Source organism: Siphateles boraxobius, unplaced genomic scaffold, assembly GCF_051911475.1.
Source record: "Siphateles boraxobius isolate OS27281-9 unplaced genomic scaffold, OSU_SipBor_1 18, whole genome shotgun sequence".
In the NCBI taxonomy this organism is placed as follows: Eukaryota; Metazoa; Chordata; class Actinopteri; order Cypriniformes; family Leuciscidae; genus Siphateles; species Siphateles boraxobius.
This window is the reverse complement of record NW_027508788.1, coordinates 7118368-7139209: the sequence shown is the minus strand read 5'-3', so window position 1 is coordinate 7139209 and position 20842 is coordinate 7118368.

Genomic DNA, 20842 nt, shown 5'->3' with positions numbered 1-20842 from the left:
AACTTTACTTCAGTCTTGATCCCCTTTTGTCCTCTTCTCTTCTTCTTCCCTGCATCAGACACTGCAGTAGGCTATCTTTAATGCTAATTTATAATGTGTCATGTGAATTCGGCTATCCGCCACAATCAGGTAACTTTCACCGTGTCTGGCGCGAGCGACCAGGCCCGCTTTTATGGTGGTGCCTGAGTGTGTTAAGCACCCTCAAACGAAAGCAATGCTGTATACATTGGATGAGGCGAGAAGCGACGCGACAACAAATTCCCAACGATAAACTGAACTCGTGTTCATACATCTTTTTTTTTTTTAAACCCTGAACTCTCTTTCTTTTTTTGAGGCACTTCAAGCACTCCCTGGGCAGGGGAAGATTGATGCGGTGGATCGGGATGAGTCAGGGTTTTTGTGGAGCTTTTTGATTTATTTGGTAATATTTCAAATTAATAGTATTAAAATAGTATTTGTAAAAAAAAAATTAAATGCCCTATGCAGCGGGCCGGCCCTGAACCAATGTAAAATTTCATTGTAATAAATGTGTAATTACAAGGTAATAAATGTATTGTTACACTGTAGTAAATGTATAATTGCACTGTAACTAAAGTATATTAAAACTGTACTAAATATATAAATGCACTTTAACTAAAGTATAATAAAACTGTAATAAATGTATAATTGCACTGTAACTAAAGTATAATAACACTAATAAATGTATAATTGCACTGTAACTCACAAATAATAACAAATGTAATAAGCGTATAATTACACTATAACTAACATATAATAACAATGTAATAAATGTATAATTACACTATAACCAACGTATAAAAGCCATGTAATAAACATATAATTACATTGTGACCAACGTATAACACTGTAATAATTGTAAAATTGCACTGTAACAAACATATAATTACACTTTAACAAACGTATAATTACACTGTAACAATGTATTATTATTACACTGTAAAAATGTATAATTAAACTAACAAACATGTGATTACACTATCAAAAGTATTATTACACTGTAAAATGTATAATTAAACTAACAAATGTGTAATCACACTAGCGAACGTATAATTACACTGCAACAAATGTATAATTACGCTTAATACACTAACACATAATTACACTGCAACAAATGTATAATTACGCTTAATACACTGACAAATGTATTACTAACCCCAACCCTACTCTGTAAAAAAAAAATTACACTGTAACAAACGTATACATACACTAACAAATGTATAGTTACACATAATACACTGTAATAAATGTATAATTACACTGTAACAAACATATAATTACACTAACAAATGTATCATTACACTCAAAAATGTATAATTAAACTGTAACAAATAAATAATTACACCTTAATAAATGTATAATTACTAGGGATGCACGGTACTAAATTTATCAGCCGATACCAATAGACAATAATTCAGAATGATTTCGGCAGATGTCGATGCTGATACATAAATTTTTGTTTTTTCCTAAGGGAAAAAAAAATCTCTCCCAAATAATGCAGAGAAGCAGAAGTAACAGAGCACAAAGCTCTTTGCGATTATTGGATGGGAGGTGTTACAAATAATGTTTGATGTAGGGAAAAACTGCAGATCTGGCAACTATGTATGCGACTTGAACTATGTGTGATTTATAGGGTCAAATAAACCCTGCATTAACGTCGGTATTTTTTAACTGTTAAAGAGTTATTGTCACATTAACTTTCCATTAATTCAACACAAGAGAGATTTTCTTCACACACAGTAGAAGTTTCAGTCTGACACGTTTTTATGCACCCTTTCGATTGACAGGATATAATTGCCACTGATCATCAGATGTTTTTGAACAATTTAAAAGAGTTTTTCCGATAACAAAAATAATAGCTTTAATTGTATATTTAAATTGTATTTAAATTGCCAATACTGATTATTGGCCGATACATCAGTGCAAAATATCTGTTTTTTTGTTTGAAGATATATTTTGCTGTTTATTTTTTCCTGTGATGCAATGCTGAATTTTTAGCATCATTACTCCAGTCTTCAGTCACATGATCCTTCAGAAATCATTCTAGTATGCTGATGTGCTGCTCAAGAAGCACTTTTTTTAAAATGTAAATGTAATGTAAAATGTAAATGTAATGTAAAAAAAAGTTGAATATATTTGTATTCTTTAATAATCAGAAAGTTCAAAGGAACAGCATTTATTTGAAATGAAAGTATTTTGTAACATTGATAATGTCTTTATGTCACGGAGTCAACACCATCAACACCAGACCCTTCAGCTCCACCCAATGCATCAGACCTGTCACCATCACAGTATTTAAGCAGTCAATCTCCACACAATCACTGTCTGGTCTTGTTGATCTCTACAACTCAACTTATCCAACTACCTACCTGTTCTGTTCACCTGTTGTTCATCAGTCTTCTTCAGTTCAGCTTGACCATCTTCTGTCACCTTGGTCCGCCACGTACCTGCAAAAGACAAAGAGTTAAAAATGTGTTCACATGGAAAAAGCAGAGGCCATAGAAAAGACCCACAGGCCTTAAAACAGATTTTGCATCAATTCATGGACGAACTGATCTATAAATGAACATGCACCCCAGGACACTGTGTGAATGGTTTATTGTCTTGTGTACTATTATGTCTTTGATACTACAGTATGTATTTTATTATACAACCAACGGTCAATGTAACCCCACCTGTATCGTGTCTCCTATCTAATTAATCCTCATTTAATGACACACACTTTAGTGTACATCACCTTCTCTTAGAATGCAGTGTGTGTTTGTTATATCTATCTGAGTAAAAATGGACACAAACGCCAAGGCATATGTCTAACCACACTTGAGATAGCGTCATAAATGACGTCACTTCAATGTTTGACACTCACTGAACCATCAAGAACCTTTTTCTGGAACTTCAAGAAATGCTTTCACTGCAAAGGCCATGCAAGTATACATTTAATGAGGTACTTTGAAAATCATAAGCTGTTGGTTCTTTTCATGTTCAATGAATCTTCTGAAGCTTCTTTTAATTTCCGGTTTCATTCTGTCATTTACCATCTACCCATGTTTGTGTAATTGTTTGTATGTTAGTTATATGTTTGTGATTTTGTTAATAAATCTTGTGCACAATATGTATTTGGTTCTGAATCTCTACTTGCAACAAAGTTTATTTTACGATTTAGATTTTGACTACAGGCTCTTAGTAGTACTGTACAGTAAGAAAGAAATTTCCCTTCCCCGGAAATGAAAATTTCTTAGAATTAATAATAGTGTTCACAAGACCAAAAGGTTGATTGATTGTAATATTAATTTTACTACATTAAGTTAATTCTATTAACTGATCCAAATATTCATAATCAATTATAAGAAGTTATGATTGATTATTAATATTTCTTTAGAGCTAATTTGCTACATAATACAATGTGAATTTATATCTCTTTCTGACAACTGTGACAATTTCACACAACATGGTGACCATGCAACACTTTTTTCCCCAGCTGGGAATATGTGTGTTGTGAAACAAGCCTTAAACATGTCAAGGTTTCTGCTCATCCTTGGATTGACAGAGTGGCTGTCAGAAGGCTGCATGAGCAGTAATCAAACAGACTGCTGCTCTAGCTTTATAATTCACAGCTTTTTACCATATCTCAATGCCACGCTGTCCTTCCCAACCCTTAAACTGTGTATGTGCCCTTAGGTAAAGAAGATATCAGCTCTTCTCCTCTGTAGCATTCTCATAGTCTGCTGTCACAAGCACACGCACACACACATGCAACCTGAGTCTTCAACCTCCTCCACTCTCAGAGAGAGATGCTTGTTTACTGTGAGTTGCCAACTTATCCGTGAAAGACTCTGTTGGGAGTTTGCTGTAAATATGGGGACAGGCTGGAAGCACTTCCACAAGAGCTGCTCTGAGTAAGGGGTAAAAGAGGTTGCAGTGGGTGTGGACAGAAAACAAAGTGAAGCCTACCCTGATGTGATGCCATTTTAGGGGGTTCATGGAGTGTATCCTTGGATGTTTTGCTATATACTGCAGTTTGTTTATTTATTTAGCATATTACTTATGTTAAAGAAAGCATCATTATAAGTATTGCTTGTACTGAGGGTATCCTTTCATGTTACTCAAATAGCCTCACAATTGCACTTTAAGTGACCTGAATTTGAGTCCTAACTCGTCTTTTCCTATATGTCATGATTTGGTTTTGTTTCATGTTCTTGTTTCATATCTGTCATGTGATCCCGTTTTAGCCATGCGATCCTGCCATGTGTTCTGTGTTGTCATGTTGTCATGTTGTCATTGGTTCATTGTTTCACTATTTACTGATGTCCCTTGTCTAGTCATTAGTCTAGTGTATTTAAGCCCTCATGTTTGCCGTGTTTCTTTGTCAAGCATTGTTACCTGTAACCACTGCTGGTGAGAGTTTGTCACGTTATGCCACGTTATGCTTAGTCAAATATTTGTTTTATGTTTGATCTTGTTTTGAATAAACTGCAGTTGGGTTCTACAGCTTGCCTTCAGGGGACTAACTTAAACCATCCCATCCCTCTCTTTCTCTCCCACATTGCTTCCTGTTCACTCTATTCTCTACTATCTAAATAAAGGTTAAAAAAATCCTATGTATTAAATGATTCAATACTGTATATACAAAGACATGCAGAAAAGAAGATTTATTCTACCAACTGAACTGCCCCACCAACCACACATAAAAATAATAGCATTGTCGTTTTGCATGGACAAGCCAAGCAACACTCACAGTTTTTCATTAAAAAACAAAAAATCTAGTTTTTTATTACTGTGTGATTTCAAATTAAGTACATACCTGTTCGTCTCTCATGACTGTAGCACTGGGTAGCAAATGTGCATGCAATGATTGAAGACAATGACTCTTTCAATCTGCGCTGAATCAGTTTCACTGAGCACTGAAAACAAATCACAGCAGGTCTGGCAGACACTGGTTTATGAAGAAATGTCTAAAATATGTTTGTGAAATATGCAGGCTCCTAGTGGTAATATTTCACTGACAGTGGATGAGACGGCAGGGAATGTTAATGGAATTTTCAATAGAGAATGGACTATATAGGAAATAGAGAAAAGACAAACACCTCATTGGGCAGGGTGTAGATGGAAGCTGTAGACTGGGCTGTATATCTAGATTTGTGATGTTTATTTTAGCCTTTTAATATGCATCTTCATACTTATGTATTTGCTCTGAAACTGTTTTATGCAAAGTTTAGAAATATATCATTTAAAATGTCCATATGCGTGTAACTGTCACGGGTGGTTGCAGGAAGGCAGACAGAGGCGAGTATATAATTCCAAAACAAAGGTTTTAATGATAAGAGAACACAGGACAGCAGAACAGGCAGCAACATAGACTAAATACAACAGAGATCGGACCAAGACTGACTGAACAGACCGAACTTAAATACAAACACAGATGACACTGATTAACAGAACACAGCTGATGATGATGATTAACGAAACACAGGTGATACAGATGAACTGATAATGACAGAAAAGACGACACGTGACGTGATGACAGGCTGACAAGTCCAATGACAACTAACTAATCAGAACACAACTGTGACAGTAACATAGGAATTGATTAATCATTTAATTATATTATAGAACAAACTGCTGTATTTACAGAAAAATATATTTCACTAAAACATTATAATGGACATTTTTGAGTGATGACACATTTAAATGTTTTATTCAAATGTTTTGAATCGATTCATTGAATACTTGAAATTAAACCAAACCCACCAACTCTAAAGCCATTTTGGCAACTTAAGCTGAAATCAAAGATGCTATTAACATTCCAGTGCCTAGAGAAAACATGTTTAATGTTTTTTTTTTGGTACTTTAGTTTTAACTTAAATTGCATTATTCACAGTGTTGTTAGTTATATCACTAGCAAAATAAGCTCTAGAAGGACAATGGAGGAGTTTCTGCTTTCTGATTTCACTTATGTATGGTTGTACTCCTTTCTGGGAGATATCCTGCAAACAAAATCAGACACTTGGCCATAGGAAATCTTTATTTTAAATTTAGATTTACTTTAATCTAAACTTTATAGTTCTTTATTGCCTCTCAAGTTCATTCATATATCTTGGTCCTCTCCTACATGGCTCCACAAGGTATCCATGTCAGTTCAAGACTCATCATGGAATTTAAGTTCTGCATTAATGCTTTATAAAGTTTCCTGTTCCTGGGGTGAGTGAAGGGGATGGAGAACTCTTATTTGTACAGGAACTCGTCTATCTTCGTCTATCAATGACCCTTGTGTTGAAATCTGGAATGTTCCATGTGAGTTTTTTCTCTATAGAGAGCATTGCCAGAGCGTTGAGGCGATCTTGTGCCATAGTGTTCCTAAAAAAAATTTGATTCTCTTTAAAGTAGAGAAGCACCTCTCTGATTCTGCTGTTGTCATTGGTAGTGATGGTAGTGTGACGCTGAAGCTTCGATACGTTCTTCGAAACCCTGAACTACAAACCTAGAGAACCACTGCTTCAAAGCTTGCTTTGGTGCGAAAAAAATCATGTGACATATGACGTCCGAAGCAGCAAGTGCTTCATTGCCTGAATGAATCATCTGACTGGTTTGCGGTCCAATCAGGTGATTCACTGGAACGGCGCGTCTCGATTCTGACAGGTGATAGGTTGAAACAGTTTTGAGCGCCTTTTAGTGGTCTTTATAACCACTCTAAACAATGTACAATTTGTAGAGTTGTCGTAGTAGGTGTGTTATTGCTGTCGAGTTGTTGGTGTTGCGTTTGTATTAGATCATTATGGAACCAGCCAGGAAGAGAGGTCGTTCTGACATGTGGGAACAGTTCAAATTGATCGCTCCTGATAAGGTGGGTGTTCTGGCTGTTTAACATGTAAAGTAGGAAAAGTAAAGTTTATACAACAGTGACTGTCTGTACAGTAGCCTTCTATAGTTATGGTCTATATTAAGGTAGCATAACAGTAAAATGATGTACATGATTAGTGTAGCCAGTAGCTATCAATAGACTCAAATTGCATTTTTATTTAAATTGCTTTCTTTACAGGTCCGGTGCTTGGTGTGTTCAACCGAGCTGAAGTATCACGGGAATACTTCCTCCATGATTAGGCACTTCACTGCCAAGCATGGAGCTGCTAAAAACCATGGGAACACAAATCAAGGTAGGCTATGTATTATATTATTATTACCTAGAGACACTTACACAATCTGATATGACTGCCTTGACTCATAGGTCTGCTTCGTTTAAATGCAGTTTCACATAAATCCTTAATTTCTTTTATTAAAGTATTTTTAATTTCTTTATGTCTCATTTATTTGTCTTAGTGGACTGGAAGAGAGAGCTAGATGAGGCTCTCGTGAATATGGTGGTGAAGGACTCGCAGCTCTTTTCCATCGTGGATGACTGTGGCTTCAAGGAGTTTGTGGCATTGCTGGATCCCACATACACTCTTCCATCCAGAAAGGCTCTTAAGAACATGGTGGTTCAGAAATATGAGGAGGAGAAAGCCAAGGCCAAGGCCATCATGCAGAGGGTGGAGGCTGTGAGCCTGACTGCTGATATGTGGACCTCCATTAATATGGATGCATATCTAGCAGTGACGTGCCATTATGTGGATGATTCTGTGAAGCTGGCCACAGTCCTTTTGGGAGTGCTGCCTTTCCCTGAACTTCATACAGCTGTTAACATCTCTGCTGCTATGAGGTCACTCATGGAGGAATGGGGTATTGAAGGCAAAGTGACCTCAATTGTGACAGATGCAGGAGCTAATATGGTTCCGTCTGTCAGAAGTTTAAATCTCAGACACGCACTTTGCTTTGCTCATTCCCTAAATTTAGTGGTGAAGAAGAGTCTTGATGCAACTCCTGGCCTAGAAAACCTACGCACAAGGGCACGAAAAGTAGTGACATTCTTTAAAACTAGCTGTAGGGTATGAGCGCAGAATCATGGAGTCAGCATTCCTTAACACAATAAACACACGTTAACAGGGGTTTCTAAAGCCCCAACCTATGACTCTTCCAATTCTAAATCTTCCGTTAGCGCCAGCCAGTCTGGAGGGTAGATTAGTTTGTGACACCTTTACAGCGTAATGAGTCCCCACAGAGATCCTCGCGCGATCCTGATTTGTTCGCGAGCCAACATCCAAGAAGACCGTTATCTCCAAACCCCCCCCCCCAGCGAGGAAGGAATGCCAGATGCGCAAATGGACAACACACACTCACACACACACACACACACATATATGCATCTATAACATTAAAACCCAGAAATGAGTGATTATGAAATGTAAACATGATGTATTCCTGTACGTTTGAAGTTTATACTGTATCCTGTCTATCTAGGACTGTTAGTTATGTAGTTGAACCTTGCGGACTTCTATAAAGGTCTAAGAGTTTATATATATCCTTGTATGCGTAACAAACACGGAGTGATTGGTATTAAACGAAATCGCTCAACTTGCTCGAGCCAAATATATGTAAGAAGTTAATGAAAAATATAGTTTACTATGTTTTCCATCTTTGGAGTGAAAAGAGACCAAAACTAACATCACTGGTGTTCTTAGATAACGGCGTTTACGACCCAAAGGAATGTTCACAGAACTGCCACCCTCTCTGAATTCTAACCAAGGAGGAGAAATGAATCCTGTATTCATATATATACAGTATATGCTATTATATGTCCACTTGAGAATTGTATGAACAATGTATCTAAGTTCCCTATTTCATGAGTTGCCTTTTTGTGGTTTGGTCTATGTTTCTCGACAACTCTAATGCGATAATGTTTTAAACTCGGCCAACTAATGTTTAACCAAATCCATTTGTGGCAAGTTTGGTCTTGATAAACTCCAATCTTCATTCCCCAGTTGTTAATTGACATTACATTTCGCTAAACTTGTGACGCATTAGTATTATAAGAATTGTGAAGATTCTGCTCTTAAACACCCTAATTTCGTCGGTTTTAAATGTCTCTCTCTTAGACAAAGAGCAATAAAAACCAAAGTCCCGCCTGTGAAATTCCAACCCTCTAATTGGCCAAGTCAACAGGAAGAGGCCGGATTTCTCCAAGGTGATAAATGACGCTTCCCCCCTCCGCTCGTCTCTCTGTTACTCTGACTGTCAAAAATGTAGGGTCTCGCCTCCGGGCGAGCTCTTCGCCTTTCTTTTATTTGTTTCTAGTTTAGTTTGTGTTTTTCAGTCTTAGATAAGTCTCCGTGTTTAATTCCAATCGACGAGTGAAAAGAACACCGCGTGACATATCTCTTCAGCAAATCCATCTACAAGGGACCTTTAAACGAGCGCGCGCTCGTTTTGAAGGATAAACACGCGCACGTGACCATGTGGCGAGAGACGCCCACACGCTTCTTCACCAGCCATGCGAAGATGTGACGTTAACTCCGCGTGATTTCCCCGTAGAGATCTTTATTTCTTTTCTTTGTTAGTCAGTTTTGTTTTCCGTAGTCGACTCTGTTCACTTCCACAAAGTGAAACAAACTTAGCCGAACTATTTTCCTTTGGTAATGTTACCCCAAAGACTTGGAAACTCAGTTCAACGCGCGCCAAGCAGCACCCAGTGACGCTTCCTAAAGGACTCCGCTCACGCACGCGCAGGAATGCCGCGACACAGAGAGACCCAGAAACTTAAGTATATCTCTTTATAGAGCTTCTAAGAAGCATTAAGATGATGTTTTCGTGTTGTCACAGGCAGGGGACTGTCAGGGGAATGTTGCCAATGCTCTCTCTCTCTCTCTCTCTCTCTCTCTCTCTCTCTCTCTCTCTGTCCCTTCCCCTTTCACACGTGTTTCCATTGTCCACACTCTATGCATTTCTCATTCATCGATGCCTTATCGTGTATTGTTGTTTATTATGTTTGTAAATACATATATCCCATGTAACCGTAGTAAATACATAAGTAGTTCTGCCTTATTAAATTCATTATATTCATCTGATTGATGTACTGCCTTTTTGCTCATTTAAGTCCCTTAAGTGCCAAAAGATCTTATAGCAACAAGCTTACAAATTAAAGATACTTTAAAGAGTATGTGTTTATAGGGCAGGAAACCCAATTCTTGTGGCCACAGAATTGCTTTTCCTGAAATCCTATAAAGTAAGATGATATTGTGGATTCCCACAGATATTAGTCTGACAATTGAGCTAATTAATTTTGCCTGGTTTGTAAAACGTGGTCCGTGCAGGTAATTGCAATCAACTTGTGGTTAAGTGCAAGGATACACAAGCATGCATGCAGGTAAAATTACATATCATCCCTTATCGGGAGTTTTATTAACATGTAAGACTGATCTAATCCAAACATGTATGAATAATTATTAATTACCAATTATTAATTATGATATGCAAATTCCCCACGGATTAGATCCGCCCAGAGTCTTTACATAGCACAACGGCAAATGAAAAGCTCAAAGAAGTACAGGAGCAGATGAATCATCCAGTGAAGAAGCTTATTCAGGAGGTAGACACACGCTGGAACAGCACCTTCCTCATTCTACAACGCCTTTATGAAGAAAGACAGTCAGTGGGGGCAGCTCTTGCAACGCTGAAAACAGATTTAAGACCATTGTCTTCAGAGGACTATGAAACAGCTGCTGCATGCCTGCAATTGCTTGCCCCCTTTTACCAGGCAACAGTAGAACTGTCTGAGGAGAAGAGAGTGTCAGGGTCAAAGGTTATCCCAATGACAAAAATGTTAATGCAGTACCTGTATGAAACAATTGGAAAAACAAGCCACAACACAGCTAAATTACTGGGACAGAACTTGGTGACAGCGATGCAAAACAAGTTTGAGACTACGGAGAACCAAACAGCACTGACCCTTTCGACACTGTTGGATCCTAGATTCAAAACCATAGGATTCTACAATCAAGTACAGGCACAGGCATCAGTAAGACGACTAACAGCACAATGCTCACAACTGATAAGATACACACCATCACATGATTCACCTACAGAAGAACAGCCCTCCACATCAGCTCAACCAGCACCTGCAAATGTTGAAAATCCATCATCCACAGGTAAAGTTATAAATAGTTAATTGATGAAATTAAAACCTTTCAGTACTGATAATTATCATCATATTTGTCTTTCAGGTGTTAACCTTTGGGAAACGCTGGACAGAGATGCTTCTGAAGCAAGGAGGGCAAGGAATGCCACAGCAGATGCTACAGTGGAGGTGCAGAGGTATATGACTGATCCACCAGTAGCAAGATCAGAAGACCCACTGGCGTACTGGCGAAACCATCAAAATGTGTACCCTCATCTGTTTAATCTTGCAAAAAAAATGTTATGTTCGCCAGCATCATCTGTTCCTTGTGAGCGAGTGTTTTCCAAGTCTGGAGAGGTTGTGAGCAAAAAAAGAAACCGACTCAGTCCAAAAACTGTTGAAAAAATAATGTACCTCAATAAAAATCTTTGAGTATTCCCCATCCCAAAAATCACCCCCTGCCATAGTTACACAAGCACACCCAACCTATGCCATATTTTCCCAGCACTCTCTCCTAAATAACACAAAACATACATTTATCCATTTTTATTTGTAAATAGAACATTATGCTCAGCATTAGCGTGTGCATCAAAGAGTTTTCAAAGGAAATATAGTTAAAAATCCAAGGGTGATCTTAGCAAAGATGCTTCAAAACTAAAGTAGTTTCTCCAATACTGCTCACTGATTAATTTGACTGCAGCCTTGCTTTTCGCCAGGAGAGGTCGCTGCAACTGAAGCTTCGAGTAATGAACCCATTTTCGAACCAATTGGCTCAAGTGGTTCAGTGCTTCACAAAAGCTTCATTTGGCCATCACTAGTCATTGGTGTGGTGATGAGGATCTTGAGAAGACTTACAGTTTCAGTGAATGTGTTGTCACAAGTCTGTCCTGTCATATGTAGCACATGTGGTGTTCTGTGTTCCTGTCTCTGTCTTGACTCCTCCTTCCTTGTTATCTGATTATTGGTTAATTTGTCTCACCTGTTTTTCCTCGTTACCTTCCTTGTTTGCTCCCCTATTTAGTCTCCCTGTATTTGTAGTCCTGTGCTGGTTCGTTGTTATCATGTTCCTTGTGTTTCCTGCTGATCTGATTTATTCTTTTTCTGTTTTTGTTTGTTAGTTTTTGTATTTATATTTACTTTATTAAATCCTCTTCCTGCACTTGAGTCCTCGATCCTTTCCACTACCCAGCCGTGACAGAACGAACCAGCCCTGATGAGGACTCAGCGGAAGACTTCGGGTCAACCACCAGTCGTGCAGATTGACTGCCCCCACTATGACCGGATCATGAAGGTCTCTGCTATGGTTTCCTTGCACCAGGAGGGGAGGAATGTGAGAGACTTTGCCCGGGAATTTTTCTCCGCCAGTGAGGGTTTAGGGTTGGGAAAGACGGCTCTTAAGGACCTCTTTAATTATGCCCTGGATAAGCCATTTGATGTGTCGGAGATGGAAGTTCTGAGAGCTTTTGACTTTTGGGCTTTTATTAAAGTTTTAGACCCACAAGGGAGCCAGTGCCCGTTCCAGAGCCGGAGGGAGAGCCAGTGCCCGTTCCAGGGCCGGAGCCGGTGTCCGTTCCAGGGCCGGAGCCGGTGTCCGTTCCAGGGCCGGAGCCGGTGTCCGTTCCAGGGCCGGAGCCGGTGTCCGTTCCAGGGCCGGAGCCGGTGTCCGTTCCAGGGCCGGAGGCAGAGCCAAGGCCTGTTCCAGAGCTGGAGCCAATGTCTGTTTCTGTGTTTGTGTCTGTTCTTGTGACTGTTACAGCTCTTGTGTCTGTACCTGAGCCGGTGTCTGCTGTACCTGAGCCGGTGTCTGCTGTACCTGAGCCGGTGTCTGCTGTTCCTGCGCCTGAGTCACTGCCCTTGCACCTGAGTCACTGCCCTGGCCGCCAGAGGGGTCTTCACCGCCCTGGCCGCCCGATGGGTCGTCTGCTTCGCCCTGGCCGCCCGATGGACTGTCTGCTTTCGCCCTGGCCGGCGGTTTAACCATCACCCCCTGTCTCTGTTCCCTTCCATGGACCTGGCCCCTCATCCCTCCCCCTGATCCTCCACCGTGTCACCTCCCGCCTGGACTCTTGTTTTGTATGTTACGTCTTGGAGCGTCTGGTAGCCGCTCCTTAAGGAGGGGGTAATGTCACAAGTCTGTCCTGTCATATGTAGCACATGTGGTGTTCTGTGTTCCTGTCTCTGTCTTGACTCCTCCCTTGTTATCTGATTATTGGTTAATTTGTCTCACCTGTTTTTCCTCGTTACCTTCCTTGTTTGCTCCCCTATTTAGTCTCCCTGTGTTTGTAGTCCTGTGCTGGTTCGTTGTTATCATGTTCCTTGTGTTTCCTGCTGATCTGATTTATTCTTTTTCTGTTTTTGTTTGTTAGTTTTTGTATTTATATTTACTTTATTAAATCCTCTTCCTGCACTTGAGTCCTCGATCCTTTCCACTACCCAGCCGTGACATGTGTCTTGAAGGTTATTTTCCATTAGAACCTGAAAGAGAGCCAGTGCACCACTGCAACCCTGGAAGTCCTCAATTTCGTAGATCTGGGACAGTTCTGTTTTTCTGTTAACTGAATTTGGGGCTAGCTCAACTCACAGGACTACATTAGTGCTACTCGACATCGCCATACTGCACTCGCACTCCTCTCTGAGGTAAATGTCCCGTGGTGCAACAGGTGTACTGCTCTAATCTTGGTACTACGGGCGATATTTTCAGAGCCCCCAAACCATAAAGTTCGATGATGATGATGATTGGCGAAATATAAACTTGTTTGCATAGCAACCAGGGAACCATTGGCTCAAATTCCAGCACTGTAGGGCTGAGCGAACTGGAGCCCAAGGAAGACAGCCTATTGGCTACTACTACACCAACATGATAAATGTAATGACGTTGAAAGTGAATGCAAATATCATTCTGGAGAGTTCTAAACACATTCTAAAGTAAAGTCATTATTAGCATGTAATTAACACATATTATTTTTCAAAATGAGAGATTATAAAAAATATAAAAAATAAAAATAATGAAAAACAGGCAGGCAGGCAGGTCGGTGCTGCTGTCTGTACTGACCTGTGTCTGATTACGGCACATTTCTACTCCACTAATTTTAAAAATAATGGCATTACAGCTCACACTGGGTACAGCTGATGAAATTCCAACCATATTATGTCATGTAATATGTAATATTTCCTAACATAAATACTGTTTATTGGTAATTGTAAATTCAACATCACAATATGTTTGTTATAATTATAATTATATGCATATAAATGAGACTAAATATGTCCCCGAACGTGATGCATAATCAAGGTGATTCAATTTGCATTTCATCATGGGAGTTTGTGACAGCACAACGTTGTCGATTTTTTCCTCCAGTTCGGTATCTTGCGTTTAACTGGCTGTTGGCGGTCAGTGTTGCTCATTATATCAGAGTAAGCAATAACTGTAATGGAGTGGTAAAAACAAACATTTGGCCAAAGCAATGTATGTTGGCAGCGAGCATTGCATCAAAATCCTGCACAGCTATCATGGTAACTGCATTGCGCCAGGAACTGAAAGCTCTGACTGGGCTCAAATTGTACAATTTCAATTTAAAACATCCCGAATGCATGCCAGTAGGTTTATGGAACAATTCCCCAACTATTTTGGTATTGCCGCTCCTCTTCGCATAAAAAAACAACAATCGTCAGCAGGTTTGCTGTAGCTTTAAACTTTATATGCATCAGTGGACTGGTAAAGGCAAAAATAGTCATCTTAATCACGTAAACTATCAGTTATTAATTCTGCTAATTGAGCTAGATTGAGTTGATGATATAATATAGCCTGGTGCCCAAGGCCTGACCGCTGAATGTTTACTTCTGCTTCAATGTTAATGCATGATCCCTCGAGAGCTCCTCAGCTCTGCTTAGATCCATCACTCTGCAGGAGCACCACAGACCTGGAGTTGTTCCATGGAAACTCTGTTCTTCATCTACCATGCGCTGCGTCAGTTTTGAAGTCATTGGAGCAAACAAGGTATTTACGAAATTGTCTCAAATTATTTAGGCAATTTACCTGTTACTAACTTTTCCCTGGCTCTGCCTAGACCAGCACCAGACAGAGTTTACTCAAAGTTCTGACCCAGTCAGTAAAAGAGAAAATGCACTGCAGTGTTTAATTAAGTCTGTCGTTAAATGTTGAGCTCCTCACATAAATCACAGTCTTGATTCATCAGGGTAAATTCTAGCTTCCTCATGCTTACAACTCATAAATGTAAGGGGTCAAATCTCTAAAGTCTTCCTTTGCTTTTGTTTAAGCCAGAAATATGTCCCATCGAACGTCATTAAACGTTGCTAAGTCGCTATAATTCTTGAATCACAAAAGATTTTAAACTTTGCATTAGTTTCATTGTGACATGTTAAACAGCTTTCGGAATTTCATCAGATGTCGTGGGCAGATAAAATGGCTCATTAATCAGTCAATATAAGGAAGATACAACAAATGAGGCAATATGGACGCCATGCAAATTCCAGTGATTGCTATCCAGCTGAGTCGCATTACAAAACCACCTGCAGTCTTATTACAACCTGTTATTAGTTTTGGACGGGGTTTCCCTCTAGCCTCACATTCAAATGAATTGGAAAACGATCCAGATATGTCTCTGAAAATGCTGAGGCTTCTTCTTTGTGACCTTAAAGGTAAAGTGGATCATTTTATGAGCTATCAAGTTAATATGGTCAGACAGCAACAAAGAACCTTTTGTAGGTTGATTTTCCTTGAAGGTTGTAGTCACTAGTGGCACTATAACACATTTTTTTGACAAATTGTGTGAGTTAGGGGCAGGACTATCAAAGCTCTATTAGTTTCTTTTGTATGTGGAACACAAAAAATGAAGATATTTTGACATTATTCAAACATGTCTTGGTTCACCTATTCTTTCACTAAAATGAAGACGTCTGAGTAACATAAGTAAACCGTGTAATAATTTATTCTGAAGCGGCTGTATTGAAGAAGCCACACTTCACTGATCTGTACTTCCAGACTATGGAGGGGGTTCCCTGGTGTTCCTGGATGTGCTTCACGTTGAGGATGGGATTACACTCAAGTCTGATGAACGAGCCCACTGGGACCAGGAACTTGAGACATCTGGCGATGGGGGTGGGGTGGTCGTGTGGAGTAGTCCCACCCCCCCATCAGGCACCCTGACAGCCCACTGACAGATAACAGCTGCGGGGAAAGCCTCCCACCGCTTCAAGCTACTGTTCCGTGAGTCTGCAGTGTCATTTCTCCAACATCAAACTTCCTCTTTTTCAGAAAGCTGTTATCCTGATGCAAGAGTAGTCTCAGTTCCAAGTTAAATTTGCTAATTTCTTTCATTGCAGTCATTATGTTAATGACATAAGGGGTCACTAACAATGAATTTAAAATGCATTTTAATTATTCATTCAATGTCATTTTGTCATTGTTACTTTTCTCTGTTAGAGGAGGAAGTGTATTTATTTTATTTACTTTATTTAGGTGAGTTTAAGATTTCCCTTTATGATTGATTCCTCAAATTCAATTAGCTTTGTTCCAAGAATGCAAAAATGTAGCATAATAGCACTGGGATGCTTCACTGTTTGGATCACTCTGCTTTTCTGGGTTTGCAGCTTTTTTAGACCAGAGTATGTGATCAGTGAAGAGTGGACACCGTGATAAGAATGTGTTTTTTGGAAGTCTGGTCTCTGTGTTTCCCCCTGCAAAGTTTCTCTTACCAGTGAAGATAGAGGAAATGGAAAACCTGGAGTGGATATTGAGTGATTACAGAGTGCTTAAGGAGGAAAGGTTAAATGTATATACAAACTAAATAGCCAAGTTTTGTCTAAAATGTATATTTCTTTTTAAAAGTTTAGAGACTTTTTTAAAAATAATATTTTATCAAGGCAGTAGACTTGATTTGATCCAAAGGATTTCTATTTCAAATAAATGCTGTTCTTTTGAGATCTTTTCATTAACGAATACTAAATAATTGCCAAGATTTCCACAAATATTACGCAGCACAACTTTTTTTTTCCCAGCCTTGATGTTTCTTGAGCACCAAATCAGCAAATTGGAATGATTTATAAAGGATCTGGAGTAATGGCTGCTGAAAGCTTAGCTTTGCCATTGCCATCACATGGAAAAAAAAGTTACATTCAAAATATTTTAATATAGAAAGCGATTATAACCGCTTGAAATTGTAATAATATTTCACATTATTAATGTTTTTTACTGTAATTATATCAAACCGATGCAGCCTTGGAAAGCTTAAAATACTTTTTTCAAAAACATTTAAAAAAAACGTACCCAAACTTTTGAACAGTAGTGTAAGTTGCTTTATTATGTTTAATCAGTTTATTTAACTGCTGTAAGACTGTTGTAGAGTATAAAAGCAAAATCATGTTCTCAACTGGGCTGCTGTACTTTTCAATAGTACAGCTGTTATTCAGTAGCAGGCCCAATAATGCAGGCAGAGTTCTGCAGGTAATCGCATGCCTACTAATATTAAAGCCTTCTTTCTTGTGTGAGACCGCTTCAATATATGTCTTGTTGTTCTATTCTAGTCCTATCTGGTTATGGGTGTAGTGCCTTTGGAGATACTGGAGCCTCTGGAGATATAAACCTGTAGCTGCCAGCTATCTTTTTCCTGCTTTGTAACAAGTGAGTTTTGTTGAATGTGTAGCTAAAATCAACTCCGAAACCACTTAACTGGAAGGAACTCCAAAACTTGAAACCATAATGCAGTATAGAGCTGAAAAATCTAACAAAGGGACTGACAAGTTATTGTAAATCCATTCTATTTGTTGTGTATATTATTCTGTGGCAAGCAGTACGAGGCCGAGGGCCATGAGAGAACTGCACGAGGCCGGTTGCATGACTGATGATGAGCGACACCTGCGCGACGCACCGGTCTTGTATCTCTCACCGTGGAGTGGAGGCATAAAAGGAGCAACAACAGTGAAGGATGTGAGAGGACCAAGCCAGGACTAATTATGTTTTGTTTATATGTGGCGGCAGTTGTTCCGTGAGGGGCTGACACCTTTACTTTAATTTAGTTTTTTGTTTATTTTACATTATTAAAGTATTTAAATGTTCACCGGTCTTCCCACAACAACTAACTTCGTTACACTGTTGCCGAAATACAGCAGAACGAAGGATCGCGCTGTCAAAGACCACTCGCCGCAGTGGGGAATCCGCAGTGCCATCGAGCATGGATGTGCAGAGTCCGTTGCCATGGGCGCTTGAGGCGGTGCGCTGGAGTGAGTTGCCGGGTGGACGGACGAGCTCGCTGCTGGCCGCCTGAGTGCTGGAGGGGTGGCTGCCATCCGAGAGGGAGCGGAGGAGTCGCCGCTGTTTGCCTGAGGCCAGAGCCTGCTAACGTCCACCACGATGGGGAGGAGCAGGGAACGGGGGACTCCTGCCAACTGCCCATTTCCGAAGAAACCATCGCCGTCCACAAGGCGGCGGAGGAGTGTTGAGCCGTCCACCGAGAACTATCCAGTGCCACCACCAAGCACCGTAGAGGTGTTCACCCAGCTGTTGGAGGACCAGATGGCAGTGCATTTTGGGAACCGGACAAAGTTGTTTTTTGTTTTTTTCTTCCCTCTCTTGTATCTGTCGCTCCTCATGCTTCCGTCTCCTTTTCTGTCGCCTCGTCTGTCCATACCCCCAGGTGTCACGGCAGCTGTGACTGTGGGGAGTAGAGCAAAGTCTCGGGAGTATCTCCTGGCCTGTGAGGGGAAATGGGGTGGGGGGGGGTATATGGCAAGCAGGGCGAGGCTGAGAGCCGTGAGATAACGGTGTAAGGCCGGTTGCGTGACTGATGAGCAACACCTGCGTGATGCACACCTGCGTGATGCACCGGTTTCCTATCTCTCACAGAGGAGCTTCGGAAGCATAAAAGGAGGAGCGACGACAGTGAAGGATGAGCGAGGACCAGTCCTGGTCTATTTGTTATGTTTGTTTATATGGGGCGGCAGTCGTCCGTGAGGGGCTGTCGCCTTTACTTTCGTTTTGCTGTTTATTTATTTTACATTATTAAAAGTCTTTAAATGTTCGCCGGTTCCCACCTTCTTCCCACAACAACATACCTTGCTACATAATCATTATTCAAATGATTTGGTTTCATAGGATTTGATAAATATACCCTAATAAAAATAAAAAAAAAAAAATTTCATCAGAAGATCACTAAGTTGGATGCTTCTTCTATAACCAGAAAGGGCTGTATATATAGAGCATGTAGAATTAAAGGTAGAGTTCATATCCAGTTTCAGATATATTCTGATAATATATTTTTCTGAGATGGTCAAATTCATATCTGTCAGGATCCTCAAACTTTTAATTTCCTGCTTAGTGATAGCAATGCGCTAGAGCCAAGACTAAACCCCATTTTATTTTCTAAACCCTAAAGTTAATTTATGGATTATTTAGAACATCCTTTCAGCTCCTCCTTAAATTCACTTTAATGTCTCTGATTTATTCTTTTGAGACCCCCAGAATTCCAATCATGTGCTATGGCCGTTGTCCTTCTCCCTAGATCTCCTAAGGAAGTTCATTCATTACCTCTGATGATTTTATGTCTTCCAGAATAAAACCAGCACATGGATTTATGTGCCTGCTGGAAGTGAAGAGTAAGCTTTTTCATCATACCTGCGCTGTGAACGGCTGCAAAAAGTACTGTAATTCTAGTTTGTTTATGGTCATTATAAATAAATTAGACTGTTCCTCATGTGAGTTCTGCATAACTCTAGACTATGAAATCTGCTATATGCTTCGGCAGATTATAAAGGCCTCCATTTCCTCGGCGAGACAGGGACGCTTTCATCAGCGATCGGCCATTTAATAAACATGCCATTCATATTATTTCAGTTAGCTTAACAAGAGGCACGCTCGGTCTGTAGCCTTTTGACGGACCCGGCGGATGTCCACAGAAGCAAAGCTTTATATGAAGCCCAAACTTGTGAACCGGAGTGTTATCCCGCAAAGCCAAACACAGTTCACTACACCGAGCGGAAAATTTCAATGCTCAGTTGTACCAGATTACAACAAAACAGACGCCACCAGCCATTCAAGACACAGATAAATGCGTACATAATTACCAAAGTGACATACAAATGCCACGATGCTCAAGTGTGAGGATTATGGCGTAGAATCCCTAGCAGAGCGTGCTGGGATAGAGAACATTAGTGACAGAAAGGAATCAATGGGTATGGGGTAGACACTCTGCAGCCTGGGAATGCAGTCAGATGGCTCTGATTTCACAGCCCAGTGAGCAGGTTCCCAACAAACACACACAAAGTCGGTGTAAGCAGGCTCAGAGAAACTGCTGTCCCCCCATAATTCATTCTAATTACCACCATGTCAGGGATGGTTACTTATCAGTACAGTGAAAGCTTATTATTGCCTTTCTCTTTTATCTATTTCCCACTGGCATACTGATTGTCTCTAGAACATTTTTAGGAGTTTAGAAGCCTCACTGGCTAACATCCTCGGCTGTTCCCTTTCAAGGGAACTTCGAGCTGCGTCAAACGCTGCGGGAACGCCCCTGCGTTGTGCGTCATGAAGCACGTATGGAATCAGCCCAATGGAGAGATGAAACGTCATAGGCGGGTGACGTCATCGACCAGGAAACTATAAAGCACCCCAAAAACACAAGCGCATTAGCTTCTGTGCTTTCAGTCGCGCTACATGTGAATCTGTCCCTGTGTGATATTGTCTGTCTTACATACCCTGCACCACACAAACAATTTATCCCTATATATATATATATTGAGAGATTATGGCGGACGAACAGCAGTTTAGAAAGTGTGTTCCTCCCTGCTCGCGTTATTTAACGAGCGGGGATACACATGATCTTTGTG